The sequence below is a fragment of the Marmota flaviventris genome, chromosome 17 (genome assembly GCF_047511675.1).
Source record: "Marmota flaviventris isolate mMarFla1 chromosome 17, mMarFla1.hap1, whole genome shotgun sequence".
Classification (NCBI taxonomy): Eukaryota; Metazoa; Chordata; class Mammalia; order Rodentia; family Sciuridae; genus Marmota; species Marmota flaviventris.
In genome coordinates this window covers 38,866,657-38,881,522 of record NC_092514.1, presented here as the reverse complement: position 1 = coordinate 38,881,522, position 14,866 = coordinate 38,866,657, and the positions used below count along the sequence as shown (strand labels likewise).

Genomic DNA, 14,866 nt, shown 5'->3' with positions numbered 1-14,866 from the left:
CTTGGCTCTGCAGCCAGGGGCTCCCCTTGGGGGCCACCCTCATGAACACCATTTAGACTTCACAGTCCCGCTTCCCCCACGTCTGGGGCCTCCATCTGACTCCAGTAGGAACTTCCTACTCTCTCACCAGGGCCCAAAGCCCAACAGTACTCACAGGGCCTCAGCAGTAGACAGCTCCAGTCTGCCACCTTTTTTTTAAAATTTTTACTTATTTTTTTAATCATACATGACAGAATGTGTGTGGGTGCTGGCATGGGCCCCCACGGTGGGATTTCTACGTCTGTCAGCACCAAGGGCTGAGTGGGTTGGGCTGCCCAGGCTGGGGGGCCTGCTATCAATGGTGGGAATGGAGCTACCCCTGGACCTGGAGATCCCAGGTGTCCAAACTACTGACAGCTGGCAGAGGTGGGGGCTCTGGGCTTCTTCCTGTCAGAAACCCCAGGTGGGATGGTGGCTCCAGGGATGAGGGGCTTCTTCCCTCGGGGAGCGTGTTTAGGTACCTTTCAAGACGGCAGACTGAGGAATCAGACCAGAGACTCTGCGTCTAATAGAAGATAAAGTTGGTCCTCATCTTCATCTCGTGGGGGCAGGCCCCAAATTCCTTAATAAGACTCCTATAGCACAAGAGTTAAAACCAAGAATCAACAAATGGGACGAATTCAAACTGAAAAAGTTTTTTCTCAGCAAGAGAAATAATATGCGAGGTGAATAGGGAGCCTACATCCTGGGAACCAATTTTTACCCCTCAAACATCAGATAGAGGCCTAATCTCTAGAGTGTACAAAGAACTCAAAAAGTTAAACAACAAAAAAGCAGATAACCCAATCAACAAATGGGCCAAGGACTTGGACAGAAACTTCTCAGAAGAGGACATACAATCAATTAACAAATACATGAAAAAATGCTCACCATCTCTAGCAATCAGAGAAATGCAAATCAAAACCACCCTAAGATACCATCTCACTCCAGTCAGAAAGGCAGCCATTATGAAGTCAAACAACAATAAGTGCTGGCGAGGATGGGGGTGGGGGGGGGGGGGAGGTACACTCATACATTGCTGGTGGGACTGCAAATTGGTGCAGCCAATTTGGAAAGCAGTATGGAGATTCCTTGGAAAGCTGGGAATGGAACCACCATTTGACCCAGCTATTCTCCTTCTTGGATTATACCCAAAAGACCTAAGAAAGCATACTACAGGGACACAGCCACATCAATGTTTACAGCAGCACAATTCACAATAGCTAGAATGTGGAACCAACCTAGATGCCCTTTAATAGATGAATGGATTAAAAAATGTGGCATTTATACACAATGAAATATTACTCAGCACTAAAAAATAACAAGATCATGGCATTTGCAGGGAAATGGATGGCAAAGAAGGCCCAGTGTGAGAAGGTGGCTGTAGGCAGAGCGGGACAGCCATTGCCAAGGAAGAAATGCTCATCCATGGGGAATACGGGTAGGCCACAGAAATGAAAGTTTCCTTTGCCGTCACATCAATAGGGGGACCTCTGAGGCTGCCACCACTTCTGGAACTGGCCTGTCCAGTCACCACTGAGGACCTGAACTGGGAGAAACAGAAAGCTCCGCAGCACATCCACTGCCTTCTGATGGGTGAGTCCCAGGCCATCTGGGACAGCTATACCATGCCCCCCAACCCCAGCCCATGTGTGGGCCCCTCTACCTGGGGAGGGGCCAAGCCTCTGGCATCAGTGGGCCTCAGCCAGACCTTGCCTTACCACCCCAGCACTGCCTCCCCGCCCAAAGTGGGTGGGCGCTGCTCTCTCCTCCCAGAGACACCCTCCTACCTCCAAACTTTGTGTCCCCCTCTTCCACAGCCTGCCAACTGTTCCTTGGCCCTTCCTCCCAGGCCCTCTCCCAGCACCTTGGCAGGCTTGGCTCTGCAGCCAGGGGCTCCCTTGGGGGCCACCCTCATGAACACCATTATGACTTCACAGTCCCGCTTCCCCCACGTCTGGGGCCTCCATCTGACTCCAGTAGGAACTTCCTACTCTCTCACCAGGGCCCAAAGCCCAACAGTACTCACAGGGCCTCAGCAGTAGACAGCTCCAGTCTGCCACCTTTTTTAAAATTTTTACTTATTTTTTTTAATCATACATGACAGAATGTGTGTGGGTGCTGGCATGGGCCCCCACGGTGGGATTTCTACGTCTGTCAGCACCAAGGGCTGAGTGGGTTGGGCTGCCCAGGCTGGGGGGCCTGCTATCAATGGTGGGAATGGAGCTACCCCTGGACCTGGAGATCCCAGGTGTCCAAACTACTGACAGCTGGCAGAGGTGGGGGCTCTGGGCTTCTTCCTGTCAGAAACCCCAGGTGGGATGGTGGCTCCAGGGATGAGGGGCTTCTTCCCTCGGGGAGCGTGTTTAGGTACCTTTCAAGACGGCAGACTGAGGAATCAGACCAGAGACTCTGCGTCTAATAGAAGATAAAGTTGGTCCTCATCTTCATCTCGTGGGGGCAGGCCCCAAATTCCTTAATAAGACTCCTATAGCACAAGAGTTAAAACCAAGAATCAACAAATGGGACGAATTCAAACTGAAAAAGTTTTTTCTCAGCAAGAGAAATAATATGCGAGGTGAATAGGGAGCCTACATCCTGGGAACCAATTTTTACCCCTCAAACATCAGATAGAGGCCTAATCTCTAGAGTGTACAAAGAACTCAAAAAGTTAAACAACAAAAAAGCAGATAACCCAATCAACAAATGGGCCAAGGACTTGGACAGAAACTTCTCAGAAGAGGACATACAATCAATTAACAAATACATGAAAAAATGCTCACCATCTCTAGCAATCAGAGAAATGCAAATCAAAACCACCCTAAGATACCATCTCACTCCAGTCAGAAAGGCAGCCATTATGAAGTCAAACAACAATAAGTGCTGGCGAGGATGGGGGTGGGGGGGGGGGGGGAGGTACACTCATACATTGCTGGTGGGACTGCAAATTGGTGCAGCCAATTTGGAAAGCAGTATGGAGATTCCTTGGAAAGCTGGGAATGGAACCACCATTTGACCCAGCTATTCTCCTTCTTGGATTATACCCAAAAGACCTAAGAAGAGCATACTACAGGGACACAGCCACATCAATGTTTACAGCAGCACAATTCACAATAGCTAGAATGTGGAACCAACCTAGATGCCCTTTAATAGATGAATGGATTAAAAAATGTGGCATTTATACACAATGAAATATTACTCAGCACTAAAAAATAACAAGATCATGGCATTTGCAGGGAAATGGATGGCAAAGAAGGCCCAGTGTGAGAAGGTGGCTGTAGGCAGAGCGGGACAGCCATTGCCAAGGAAGAAATGCTCATCCATGGGGAATACGGGTAGGCCACAGAAATGAAAGTTTCCTTTGCCGTCACATCAATAGGGGGACCTCTGAGGCTGCCACCACTTCTGGAACTGGCCTGTCCAGTCACCACTGAGGACCTGAACTGGGAGAAACAGAAAGCTCCGCAGCACATCCACTGCCTTCTGATGGGTGAGTCCCAGGCCATCTGGGACAGCTATACCATGCCCCCCAACCCCAGCCCATGTGTGGGCCCCTCTACCTGGGGAGGGGCCAAGCCTCTGGCATCAGTGGGCCTCAGCCAGACCTTGCCTTACCACCCCAGCACTGCCTCCCCGCCCAAAGTGGGTGGGCGCTGCTCTCTCCTCCCAGAGACACCCTCCTACCTCCAAACTTTGTGTCCCCCTCTTCCACAGCCTGCCAACTGTTCCTTGGCCCTTCCTCCCAGGCCCTCTCCCAGCACCTTGGCAGGCTTGGCTCTGCAGCCAGGGGCTCCCTTGGGGGCCACCCTCATGAACACCATTATGACTTCACAGTCCCGCTTCCCCCACGTCTGGGGCCTCCATCTGACTCCAGTAGGAACTTCCTACTCTCTCACCAGGGCCCAAAGCCCAACAGTACTCACAGGGCCTCAGCAGTAGACAGCTCCAGTCTGCCACCTTTTTTTAAAATTTTTACTTATTTTTTTTAATCATACATGACAGAATGTGTGTGGGTGCTGGCATGGGCCCCCACGGTGGGATTTCTACGTCTGTCAGCACCAAGGGCTGAGTGGGTTGGGCTGCCCAGGCTGGGGGGCCTGCTATCAATGGTGGGAATGGAGCTACCCCTGGACCTGGAGATCCCAGGTGTCCAAACTACTGACAGCTGGCAGAGGTGGGGGCTCTGGGCTTCTTCCTGTCAGAAACCCCAGGTGGGATGGTGGCTCCAGGGATGAGGGGCTTCTTCCCTCGGGGAGCGTGTTTAGGTACCTTTCAAGACGGCAGACTGAGGAATCAGACCAGAGACTCTGCGTCTAATAGAAGATAAAGTTGGTCCTCATCTTCATCTCGTGGGGGCAGGCCCCAAATTCCTTAATAAGACTCCTATAGCACAAGAGTTAAAACCAAGAATCAACAAATGGGACGAATTCAAACTGAAAAAGTTTTTCTCAGCAAGAGAAATAATATGCGAGGTGAATAGGGAGCCTACATCCTGGGAACCAATTTTTACCCCTCAAACATCAGATAGAGGCCTAATCTCTAGAGTGTACAAAGAACTCAAAAGTTAAACAACAAAAAAGCAGATAACCCAATCAACAAATGGGCCAAGGACTTGGACAGAAACTTCTCAGAAGAGGACATACAATCAATTAACAAATACATGAAAAAATGCTCACCATCTCTAGCAATCAGAGAAATGCAAATCAAAACCACCCTAAGATACCATCTCACTCCAGTCAGAAAGGCAGCCATTATGAAGTCAAACAACAATAAGTGCTGGCGAGGATGGGGGTGGGGGGGGGGGGGAGGTACACTCATACATTGCTGGTGGGACTGCAAATTGGTGCAGCCAATTTGGAAAGCAGTATGGAGATTCCTTGGAAAGCTGGGAATGGAACCACCATTTGACCCAGCTATTCTCCTTCTTGGATTATACCCAAAAGACCTAAGAAGAGCATACTACAGGGACACAGCCACATCAATGTTTACAGCAGCACAATTCACAATAGCTAGAATGTGGAACCAACCTAGATGCCCTTTAATAGATGAATGGATTAAAAAATGTGGCATTTATACACAATGAAATATTACTCAGCACTAAAAAATAACAAGATCATGGCATTTGCAGGGAAATGGATGGCAAAGAAGGCCCAGTGTGAGAAGGTGGCTGTAGGCAGAGCGGGACAGCCATTGCCAAGGAAGAAATGCTCATCCATGGGGAATACGGGTAGGCCACAGAAATGAAAGTTTCCTTTGCCGTCACATCAATAGGGGGACCTCTGAGGCTGCCACCACTTCTGGAACTGGCCTGTCCAGTCACCACTGAGGACCTGAACTGGGAGAAACAGAAAGCTCCGCAGCACATCCACTGCCTTCTGATGGGTGAGTCCCAGGCCATCTGGGACAGCTATACCATGCCCCCCAACCCCAGCCCATGTGTGGGCCCCTCTACCTGGGGAGGGGCCAAGCCTCTGGCATCAGTGGGCCTCAGCCAGACCTTGCCTTACCACCCCAGCACTGCCTCCCCGCCCAAAGTGGGTGGGCGCTGCTCTCTCCTCCCAGAGACACCCTCCTACCTCCAAACTTTGTGTCCCCCTCTTCCACAGCCTGCCAACTGTTCCTTGGCCCTTCCTCCCAGGCCCTCTCCCAGCACCTTGGCAGGCTTGGCTCTGCAGCCAGGGGCTCCCTTGGGGGCCACCCTCATGAACACCATTATGACTTCACAGTCCCGCTTCCCCCACGTCTGGGGCCTCCATCTGACTCCAGTAGGAACTTCCTACTCTCTCACCAGGGCCCAAAGCCCAACAGTACTCACAGGGCCTCAGCAGTAGACAGCTCCAGTCTGCCACCTTTTTTTAAAATTTTTACTTATTTTTTTTAATCATACATGACAGAATGTGTGTGGGTGCTGGCATGGGCCCCCACGGTGGGATTTCTACGTCTGTCAGCACCAAGGGCTGAGTGGGTTGGGCTGCCCAGGCTGGGGGGCCTGCTATCAATGGTGGGAATGGAGCTACCCCTGGACCTGGAGATCCCAGGTGTCCAAACTACTGACAGCTGGCAGAGGTGGGGGCTCTGGGCTTCTTCCTGTCAGAAACCCCAGGTGGGATGGTGGCTCCAGGGATGAGGGGCTTCTTCCCTCGGGGAGCGTGTTTAGGTACCTTTCAAGACGGCAGACTGAGGAATCAGACCAGAGACTCTGCGTCTAATAGAAGATAAAGTTGGTCCTCATCTTCATCTCGTGGGGGCAGGCCCCAAATTCCTTAATAAGACTCCTATAGCACAAGAGTTAAAACCAAGAATCAACAAATGGGACGAATTCAAACTGAAAAAGTTTTTTCTCAGCAAGAGAAATAATATGCGAGGTGAATAGGGAGCCTACATCCTGGGAACCAATTTTTACCCCTCAAACATCAGATAGAGGCCTAATCTCTAGAGTGTACAAAGAACTCAAAAAGTTAAACAACAAAAAAGCAGATAACCCAATCAACAAATGGGCCAAGGACTTGGACAGAAACTTCTCAGAAGAGGACATACAATCAATTAACAAATACATGAAAAAATGCTCACCATCTCTAGCAATCAGAGAAATGCAAATCAAAACCACCCTAAGATACCATCTCACTCCAGTCAGAAAGGCAGCCATTATGAAGTCAAACAACAATAAGTGCTGGCGAGGATGGGGGTGGGGGGGGGGGGAGGTACACTCATACATTGCTGGTGGGACTGCAAATTGGTGCAGCCAATTTGGAAAGCAGTATGGAGATTCCTTGGAAAGCTGGGAATGGAAACACCATTTGACCCAGCTATTCTCCTTCTTGGATTATACCCAAAAGACCTAAGAAGAGCATACTACAGGGACACAGCCACATCAATGTTTACAGCAGCACAATTCACAATAGCTAGAATGTGGAACCAACCTAGATGCCCTTTAATAGATGAATGGATTAAAAAATGTGGCATTTATACACAATGAAATATTACTCAGCACTAAAAAATAACAAGATCATGGCATTTGCAGGGAAATGGATGGCAAAGAAGGCCCAGTGTGAGAAGGTGGCTGTAGGCAGAGCGGGACAGCCATTGCCAAGGAAGAAATGCTCATCCATGGGGAATACGGGTAGGCCACAGAAATGAAAGTTTCCTTTGCCGTCACATCAATAGGGGGACCTCTGAGGCTGCCACCACTTCTGGAACTGGCCTGTCCAGTCACCACTGAGGACCTGAACTGGGAGAAACAGAAAGCTCCGCAGCACATCCACTGCCTTCTGATGGGTGAGTCCCAGGCCATCTGGGACAGCTATACCATGCCCCCCAACCCCAGCCCATGTGTGGGCCCCTCTACCTGGGGAGGGGCCAAGCCTCTGGCATCAGTGGGCCTCAGCCAGACCTTGCCTTACCACCCCAGCACTGCCTCCCCGCCCAAAGTGGGTGGGCGCTGCTCTCTCCTCCCAGAGACACCCTCCTACCTCCAAACTTTGTGTCCCCCTCTTCCACAGCCTGCCAACTGTTCCTTGGCCCTTCCTCCCAGGCCCTCTCCCAGCACCTTGGCAGGCTTGGCTCTGCAGCCAGGGGCTCCCTTGGGGGCCACCCTCATGAACACCATTATGACTTCACAGTCCCGCTTCCCCCACGTCTGGGGCCTCCATCTGACTCCAGTAGGAACTTCCTACTCTCTCACCAGGGCCCAAAGCCCAACAGTACTCACAGGGCCTCAGCAGTAGACAGCTCCAGTCTGCCACCTTTTTTTTAAAATTTTTACTTATTTTTTTTAATCATACATGACAGAATGTGTGTGGGTGCTGGCATGGGCCCCCACGGTGGGATTTCTACGTCTGTCAGCACCAAGGGCTGAGTGGGTTGGGCTGCCCAGGCTGGGGGGCCTGCTATCAATGGTGGGAATGGAGCTACCCCTGGACCTGGAGATCCCAGGTGTCCAAACTACTGACAGCTGGCAGAGGTGGGGGCTCTGGGCTTCTTCCTGTCAGAAACCCCAGGTGGGATGGTGGCTCCAGGGATGAGGGGCTTCTTCCCTCGGGGAGCGTGTTTAGGTACCTTTCAAGACGGCAGACTGAGGAATCAGACCAGAGACTCTGCGTCTAATAGAAGATAAAGTTGGTCCTCATCTTCATCTCGTGGGGGCAGGCCCCAAATTCCTTAATAAGACTCCTATAGCACAAGAGTTAAAACCAAGAATCAACAAATGGGACGAATTCAAACTGAAAAAGTTTTTTTCTCAGCAAGAGAAATAATATGCGAGGTGAATAGGGAGCCTACATCCTGGGAACCAATTTTTACCCCTCAAACATCAGATAGAGGCCTAATCTCTAGAGTGTACAAAGAACTCAAAAAGTTAAACAACAAAAAAGCAGATAACCCAATCAACAAATGGGCCAAGGACTTGGACAGAAACTTCTCAGAAGAGGACATACAATCAATTAACAAATACATGAAAAAATGCTCACCATCTCTAGCAATCAGAGAAATGCAAATCAAAACCACCCTAAGATACCATCTCACTCCAGTCAGAAAGGCAGCCATTATGAAGTCAAACAACAATAAGTGCTGGCGAGGATGGGGGTGGGGGGGGGGGGGAGGTACACTCATACATTGCTGGTGGGACTGCAAATTGGTGCAGCCAATTTGGAAAGCAGTATGGAGATTCCTTGGAAAGCTGGGAATGGAACCACCATTTGACCCAGCTATTCTCCTTCTTGGATTATACCCAAAAGACCTAAGAAGAGCATACTACAGGGACACAGCCACATCAATGTTTACAGCAGCACAATTCACAATAGCTAGAATGTGGAACCAACCTAGATGCCCTTTAATAGATGAATGGATTAAAAAATGTGGCATTTATACACAATGAAATATTACTCAGCACTAAAAAATAACAAGATCATGGCATTTGCAGGGAAATGGATGGCAAAGAAGGCCCAGTGTGAGAAGGTGGCTGTAGGCAGAGCGGGACAGCCATTGCCAAGGAAGAAATGCTCATCCATGGGGAATACGGGTAGGCCACAGAAATGAAAGTTTCCTTTGCCGTCACATCAATAGGGGGACCTCTGAGGCTGCCACCACTTCTGGAACTGGCCTGTCCAGTCACCACTGAGGACCTGAACTGGGAGAAACAGAAAGCTCCGCAGCACATCCACTGCCTTCTGATGGGTGAGTCCCAGGCCATCTGGGACAGCTATACCATGCCCCCCAACCCCAGCCCATGTGTGGGCCCCTCTACCTGGGGAGGGGCCAAGCCTCTGGCATCAGTGGGCCTCAGCCAGACCTTGCCTTACCACCCCAGCACTGCCTCCCCGCCCAAAGTGGGTGGGCGCTGCTCTCTCCTCCCAGAGACACCCTCCTACCTCCAAACTTTGTGTCCCCCTCTTCCACAGCCTGCCAACTGTTCCTTGGCCCTTCCTCCCAGGCCCTCTCCCAGCACCTTGGCAGGCTTGGCTCTGCAGCCAGGGGCTCCCTTGGGGGCCACCCTCATGAACACCATTATGACTTCACAGTCCCGCTTCCCCCACGTCTGGGGCCTCCATCTGACTCCAGTAGGAACTTCCTACTCTCTCACCAGGGCCCAAAGCCCAACAGTACTCACAGGGCCTCAGCAGTAGACAGCTCCAGTCTGCCACCTTTTTTTAAAATTTTTACTTATTTTTTTTAATCATACATGACAGAATGTGTGTGGGTGCTGGCATGGGCCCCCACGGTGGGATTTCTACGTCTGTCAGCACCAAGGGCTGAGTGGGTTGGGCTGCCCAGGCTGGGGGGCCTGCTATCAATGGTGGGAATGGAGCTACCCCTGGACCTGGAGATCCCAGGTGTCCAAACTACTGACAGCTGGCAGAGGTGGGGGCTCTGGGCTTCTTCCTGTCAGAAACCCCAGGTGGGATGGTGGCTCCAGGGATGAGGGGCTTCTTCCCTCGGGGAGCGTGTTTAGGTACCTTTCAAGACGGCAGACTGAGGAATCAGACCAGAGACTCTGCGTCTAATAGAAGATAAAGTTGGTCCTCATCTTCATCTCGTGGGGGCAGGCCCCAAATTCCTTAATAAGACTCCTATAGCACAAGAGTTAAAACCAAGAATCAACAAATGGGACGAATTCAAACTGAAAAAGTTTTTTCTCAGCAAGAGAAATAATATGCGAGGTGAATAGGGAGCCTACATCCTGGGAACCAATTTTTACCCCTCAAACATCAGATAGAGGCCTAATCTCTAGAGTGTACAAAGAACTCAAAAAGTTAAACAACAAAAAAGCAGATAACCCAATCAACAAATGGGCCAAGGACTTGGACAGAAACTTCTCAGAAGAGGACATACAATCAATTAACAAATACATGAAAAAATGCTCACCATCTCTAGCAATCAGAGAAATGCAAATCAAAACCACCCTAAGATACCATCTCACTCCAGTCAGAAAGGCAGCCATTATGAAGTCAAACAACAATAAGTGCTGGCGAGGATGGGGGTGGGGGGGGGGGGAGGTACACTCATACATTGCTGGTGGGACTGCAAATTGGTGCAGCCAATTTGGAAAGCAGTATGGAGATTCCTTGGAAAGCTGGGAATGGAAACACCATTTGACCCAGCTATTCTCCTTCTTGGATTATACCCAAAAGACCTAAGAAGAGCATACTACAGGGACACAGCCACATCAATGTTTACAGCAGCACAATTCACAATAGCTAGAATGTGGAACCAACCTAGATGCCCTTTAATAGATGAATGGATTAAAAAATGTGGCATTTATACACAATGAAATATTACTCAGCACTAAAAAATAACAAGATCATGGCATTTGCAGGGAAATGGATGGCAAAGAAGGCCCAGTGTGAGAAGGTGGCTGTAGGCAGAGCGGGACAGCCATTGCCAAGGAAGAAATGCTCATCCATGGGGAATACGGGTAGGCCACAGAAATGAAAGTTTCCTTTGCCGTCACATCAATAGGGGGACCTCTGAGGCTGCCACCACTTCTGGAACTGGCCTGTCCAGTCACCACTGAGGACCTGAACTGGGAGAAACAGAAAGCTCCGCAGCACATCCACTGCCTTCTGATGGGTGAGTCCCAGGCCATCTGGGACAGCTATACCATGCCCCCCAACCCCAGCCCATGTGTGGGCCCCTCTACCTGGGGAGGGGCCAAGCCTCTGGCATCAGTGGGCCTCAGCCAGACCTTGCCTTACCACCCCAGCACTGCCTCCCCGCCCAAAGTGGGTGGGCGCTGCTCTCTCCTCCCAGAGACACCCTCCTACCTCCAAACTTTGTGTCCCCCTCTTCCACAGCCTGCCAACTGTTCCTTGGCCCTTCCTCCCAGGCCCTCTCCCAGCACCTTGGCAGGCTTGGCTCTGCAGCCAGGGGCTCCCTTGGGGGCCACCCTCATGAACACCATTATGACTTCACAGTCCCGCTTCCCCCACGTCTGGGGCCTCCATCTGACTCCAGTAGGAACTTCCTACTCTCTCACCAGGGCCCAAAGCCCAACAGTACTCACAGGGCCTCAGCAGTAGACAGCTCCAGTCTGCCACCTTTTTTTAAAATTTTTACTTATTTTTTTTAATCATACATGACAGAATGTGTGTGGGTGCTGGCATGGGCCCCCACGGTGGGATTTCTACGTCTGTCAGCACCAAGGGCTGAGTGGGTTGGGCTGCCCAGGCTGGGGGGCCTGCTATCAATGGTGGGAATGGAGCTACCCCTGGACCTGGAGATCCCAGGTGTCCAAACTACTGACAGCTGGCAGAGGTGGGGGCTCTGGGCTTCTTCCTGTCAGAAACCCCAGGTGGGATGGTGGCTCCAGGGATGAGGGGCTTCTTCCCTCGGGGAGCGTGTTTAGGTACCTTTCAAGACGGCAGACTGAGGAATCAGACCAGAGACTCTGCGTCTAATAGAAGATAAAGTTGGTCCTCATCTTCATCTCGTGGGGGCAGGCCCCAAATTCCTTAATAAGACTCCTATAGCACAAGAGTTAAAACCAAGAATCAACAAATGGGACGAATTCAAACTGAAAAAGTTTTTTCTCAGCAAGAGAAATAATATGCGAGGTGAATAGGGAGCCTACATCCTGGGAACCAATTTTTACCCCTCAAACATCAGATAGAGGCCTAATCTCTAGAGTGTACAAAGAACTCAAAAAGTTAAACAACAAAAAAGCAGATAACCCAATCAACAAATGGGCCAAGGACTTGGACAGAAACTTCTCAGAAGAGGACATACAATCAATTAACAAATACATGAAAAAATGCTCACCATCTCTAGCAATCAGAGAAATGCAAATCAAAACCACCCTAAGATACCATCTCACTCCAGTCAGAAAGGCAGCCATTACGAAGTCAAACAACAATAAGTGCTGGCGAGGATGGGGGTGGGGGGGGGGGGGAGGTACACTCATACATTGCTGGTGGGACTGCAAATTGGTGCAGCCAATTTGGAAAGCAGTATGGAGATTCCTTGGAAAGCTGGGAATGGAAACACCATTTGACCCAGCTATTCTCCTTCTTGGATTATACCCAAAAGACCTAAGAAGAGCATACTACAGGGACACAGCCACATCAATGTTTACAGCAGCACAATTCACAATAGCTAGAATGTGGAACCAACCTAGATGCCCTTTAATAGATGAATGGATTAAAAAATGTGGCATTTATACACAATGAAATATTACTCAGCACTAAAAAGTAATAAGATCATGGCATTTGCAGGGAAATGGATGGCAAAGAAGGCCCAGTGTGAGAAGGTGGCTGTAGGCAGAGCGGGACAGCCATTGCCAAGGAAGAAATGCTCATCCATGGGGAATACGGGTAGGCCACAGAAATGAAAGTTTCCTTTGCCGTCACATCAATAGGGGGACCTCTGAGGCTGCCACCACTTCTGGAACTGGCCTGTCCAGTCACCACTGAGGACCTGAACTGGGAGAAACAGAAAGCTCCGCAGCACATCCACTGCCTTCTGATGGGTGAGTCCCAGGCCATCTGGGACAGCTATACCATGCCCCCCAACCCCAGCCCATGTGTGGGCCCCTCTACCTGGGGAGGGGCCAAGCCTCTGGCATCAGTGGGCCTCAGCCAGACCTTGCCTTACCACCCCAGCACTGCCTCCCCGCCCAAAGTGGGTGGGCGCTGCTCTCTCCTCCCAGAGACACCCTCCTACCTCCAAACTTTGTGTCCCCCTCTTCCACAGCCTGCCAACTGTTCCTTGGCCCTTCCTCCCAGGCCCTCTCCCAGCACCTTGGCAGGCTTGGCTCTGCAGCCAGGGGCTCCCTTGGGGGCCACCCTCATGAACACCATTATGACTTCACAGTCCCGCTTCCCCCACGTCTGGGGCCTCCATCTGACTCCAGTAGGAACTTCCTACTCTCTCACCAGGGCCCAAAGCCCAACAGTACTCACAGGGCCTCAGCAGTAGACAGCTCCAGTCTGCCACCTTTTTTTAAAATTTTTACTTATTTTTTTTAATCATACATGACAGAATGTGTGTGGGTGCTGGCATGGGCCCCCACGGTGGGATTTCTACGTCTGTCAGCACCAAGGGCTGAGTGGGTTGGGCTGCCCAGGCTGGGGGGCCTGCTATCAATGGTGGGAATGGAGCTACCCCTGGACCTGGAGATCCCAGGTGTCCAAACTACTGACAGCTGGCAGAGGTGGGGGCTCTGGGCTTCTTCCTGTCAGAAACCCCAGGTGGGATGGTGGCTCCAGGGATGAGGGGCTTCTTCCCTCGGGGAGCGTGTTTAGGTACCTTTCAAGACGGCAGACTGAGGAATCAGACCAGAGACTCTGCGTCTAATAGAAGATAAAGTTGGTCCTCATCTTCATCTCGTGGGGGCAGGCCCCAAATTCCTTAATAAGACTCCTATAGCACAAGAGTTAAAACCAAGAATCAACAAATGGGACGAATTCAAACTGAAAAAGTTTTTTCTCAGCAAGAGAAATAATATGCGAGGTGAATAGGGAGCCTACATCCTGGGAACCAATTTTTACCCCTCAAACATCAGATAGAGGCCTAATCTCTAGAGTGTACAAAGAACTCAAAAAGTTAAACAACAAAAAAGCAGATAACCCAATCAACAAATGGGCCAAGGACTTGGACAGAAACTTCTCAGAAGAGGACATACAATCAATTAACAAATACATGAAAAAATGCTCACCATCTCTAGCAATCAGAGAAATGCAAATCAAAACCACCCTAAGATACCATCTCACTCCAGTCAGAAAGGCAGCCATTATGAAGTCAAACAACAATAAGTGCTGGCGAGGATGGGGGTGGGGGGGGGGGGGGAGGTACACTCATACATTGCTGGTGGGACTGCAAATTGGTGCAGCCAATTTGGAAAGCAGTATGGAGATTCCTTGGAAAGCTGGGAATGGAAACACCATTTGACCCAGCTATTCTCCTTCTTGGATTATACCCAAAAGACCTAAGAAGAGCATACTACAGGGACACAGCCACATCAATGTTTACAGCAGCACAATTCACAATAGCTAGAATGTGGAACCAACCTAGATGCCCTTTAATAGATGAATGGATTAAAAAATGTGGCATTTATACACAATGAAATATTACTCAGCACTAAAAAGTAACAAGATCATGGCATTTGCAGGGAAATGGATGGCAAAGAAGGCCCAGTGTGAGAAGGTGGCTGTAGGCAGAGCGGGACAGCCATTGCCAAGGAAGAAATGCTCATCCATGGGGAATACGGGTAGGCCACAGAAATGAAAGTTTCCTTTGCCGTCACATCAATAGGGGGACCTCTGAGGCTGCCACCACTTCTGGAACTGGCCTGTCCAGTCACCACTGAGGACCTGAACTGGGAGAAACAGAAAGCTCCGCAGCACATCCACTGCCTTCT

The 14,866-nt window shown here is 50.3% G+C and overlaps 1 long non-coding RNA gene across 3 annotated transcripts in view; it reads right to left on the bottom strand.

Annotated features, from left to right (window-relative positions):
* Positions 1 to 505: 505 nt before the first annotated feature.
* The window catches only part of LOC139702371 (uncharacterized), a 50,368-nt gene continuing 36,007 nt past the window's right edge, over positions 506 to 14,866 (bottom strand). For all 3 annotated transcript variants that reach the window (XR_011705004.1, XR_011705003.1, XR_011705005.1), the window contains exons 10-17: positions 13,756 to 13,869; positions 11,862 to 11,975; positions 9,969 to 10,082; positions 8,074 to 8,187; positions 6,180 to 6,293; positions 4,288 to 4,401; positions 2,393 to 2,506; positions 506 to 614 (exon numbers count right to left, since the gene is read on the bottom strand). This is a non-coding gene — a long non-coding RNA (uncharacterized lncRNA). The remainder of the gene's footprint in view (positions 615 to 2,392; positions 2,507 to 4,287; positions 4,402 to 6,179; positions 6,294 to 8,073; positions 8,188 to 9,968; positions 10,083 to 11,861; positions 11,976 to 13,755; positions 13,870 to 14,866) is intronic.